This window comes from Belonocnema kinseyi, chromosome 9, assembly GCF_010883055.1.
Source record: "Belonocnema kinseyi isolate 2016_QV_RU_SX_M_011 chromosome 9, B_treatae_v1, whole genome shotgun sequence".
NCBI classification, from domain to species: domain Eukaryota; kingdom Metazoa; phylum Arthropoda; class Insecta; order Hymenoptera; family Cynipidae; genus Belonocnema; species Belonocnema kinseyi.
In genome coordinates, this window is record NC_046665.1 from 86599073 (window position 1) to 86601807 (window position 2735).

The window sequence follows — 2735 nt, forward strand, 5'->3', positions numbered from 1 at the left end:
AATATTGAGGTTCAGAAAAAAGATTAAATAATTTTCAGTGAAGTTCCTACCAAAATGCAGTACCTAAACGTACTTTATTGTACTCTAATACATTTCCCAAAGGTACAGCTCGATATTTTATTTAGAAAAAAAGTTCTTAGATTCAAAAAAACATTCAGTGAACGGAAAAAGTGAGGTCGGTAATATAGGTATTTAGCTGTGTCACATGCCCTTAAGTAGACTCTTTGTCATTCTTTTTATTCATATCAATTGAATTGCTATGATTATATCTTGGATCCAATTCTAATAAAAAAAAACGTCAGATTTAATGATTATAAATAGGATCCAATTATTGAGGAATGTGATTCCAAATTCTGTATGATATATGTCTATAAGAAATGCTAAGATTGATGTTTTTAATCTGGTTGTTTATATTTAATTATAAATTTCTCATTTGCAGTTGGAAAAGCCGGTTCGAATAATATCGCCTTCAAGGAAAGAAATTTCGAGGTAAATATTATTTCTCTTGAATCATTATTTTAATTTAAATATATATATATATATTTAATTGTTATGATTAAATCTTGGATCCAATTAATGATTGACATGATTCGAAATTCGGAATGTAAAAATAAAAGCCTATAAATATTTAGTGTCAAAATTATTTTATTATTTTTCAATATATTCTCGTAAATATTTCAGCTTTATAATTCTTCCCAAACTGGAAGTTCTGTAATCTTTAGGAATGGAATCGGTAGCCATTCAAATTTGGAAGATGTTGCACAAGATTAGGTGAGTACTTTTGTTTTAAACTCAAATAAAATTTGTTTTGTAATTCCTGCAAAGTTGATTATCTAATTTAAAAAAATGTCAGATTTAATGATTATAAATAGGATCCAATTAATGACAAATGTGATTCCGAATTCTGTATGATTTCTGTCTATAAGACGTGCTAAGATTGATTTTTAAAAATCTGGTTATTTATATTTAATTCGAAAATTATTATTCCTAGTTGAAAAAGCTGGTTCGAATTACGTCGCTTCAAGCAACTAAATTCGGAGGTAAATATTATTTGTCTTGAAGTATTATTTTAATTTAAATACATTTTTTTCAATTTTCTATGATTATATCTTGGATCCAATTAATGATGGATATGATTCCATATTCAAAATGACAAAATCTGATTCTATAATTATTCATTATCAAAATTATTTTATTCATTAGTAATATATTCTCTTAATTATTTTAGCTTTATAATTCTTCAAAAACTGAAAGCACTGCGATCATTAGGAATGAAATCATTCGCCATCCGAATTCTGAAGAACGTGTTGCACAAGAATAGGTCAGTACTTTTGTTTTAAAATCAAATAAAATCATTTGATAATTCTTTAAAAAAATAATTATCTAATATTAGCAACCATCAGATTTAATGATTATAAATAGGATCCAATTAATGACAAATGTGATTCTGAATTCTGTATGATATATATCTAAAAGAATTTCTATGATTGATTTGTTTTTAAATCTTGACATTTATCTTTAATTCGAAATATAAAATTTATAGTTGGAAAGGCCATTTCGGATAATACCCCTTTCAAGCAGCGAAAATTTCGCGAGGTATGTAAATTTTATTTGTCTTGAGATATAATGCCGGGTGTCTACCCTATCTAGAAAACCTTGAATTGTCAGGGAGTTTCTCCAGAGCCTGCCTTATTGTTTTCAATTGCACATATAAAATTGAAGAACAATGATTTTTCGTTTGTAGAAGTAGCTTTATATTACAGTATTAAAGAATTTTTGTTGACAGATACGATTTTGATTTTAGTTTAAAATTAATTTTGTTAACTTAAAATTTAAGTTCTTTTTTTAGTTGATAATTGATTGTTTTAGCTTTTTACTACTGCATTTTTCTTTTAGAATTTATCTTTTCTAAAATAAAAGTGTAATTGTTTCAAAGTTAACTCGTTTGTTAATAATTATTTTTACATTTTTATCCTGATGAGAAGATATTGGTATTATGTAAAATTTCACTCTGTCGGTTTTTATCAAATATCCACGTTTTGAGACCCACTGAGTCAGAAAAAACGATTTTTACAAAGGTATTTATCTGTCTGTCTGTAGTCTGTATTCTGTAGGCACGATAACTTTAGAAAAATTGATCAGATTGGATTCTGCTTTGGCACACATTTTTAGAGCCTCAAAAGAAAGAACAAGTTCGTAAATCATCTATTTTGGATCAGAATTCAAAAAGTGAGCACATTTTCAAAACGTTTGAAGCCACCTTTTTTGAAGATTTCAAAATGTTATGAACGGTTATTCATAGTACTCAGAAACTCAAACAATTTATCCCTATGACTTTTTTCTATAAAAAGAAAATGATCAGAGTTACAGCATTTTCAAAATAAAAAAAAAAAAAATGAACATTGTAAGCCAAACAACACGTGGTAAGAAAAAAAATTCAAGAGAAGAAAAACGTTGCTTTTTGAAAGCCCTACAAGATTATGATAACAACTTTTTAAAGGGGGAGGGTCGGTAAGGCCGGTTTTTGGCCTAATTTATTTTTGGACCAAAAAATCTGAAAAAATCATGGTAGTATCTTATAAGTATCCCGAGTCGATTGCACGCTAAACGGACTAACCTCCACCCTCCAGCCACCCCTGCAAATATAGGAAACACCACTACCCACCAACTGTATTTTCGAGAGATTTGACACTCTTAAACATGTATTCTGAGGTTAGCTCGGGTTTACTATGGTT

General features: G+C 28.2%; 1 long non-coding RNA gene across 1 annotated transcript in view; it reads left to right on the forward strand.

Annotated features, from left to right (window-relative positions):
• The first annotated feature begins 1025 nt into the window (after positions 1-1025).
• LOC117180917 overlaps positions 1026-2735 on the forward strand; it is a 4127-nt gene continuing 2417 nt past the window's right edge. The window contains exons 1-3 of the long non-coding RNA XR_004468082.1: positions 1026-1040; positions 1229-1321; positions 1544-1596. This is a non-coding gene — a long non-coding RNA (uncharacterized LOC117180917). The remainder of the gene's footprint in view (positions 1041-1228; positions 1322-1543; positions 1597-2735) is intronic.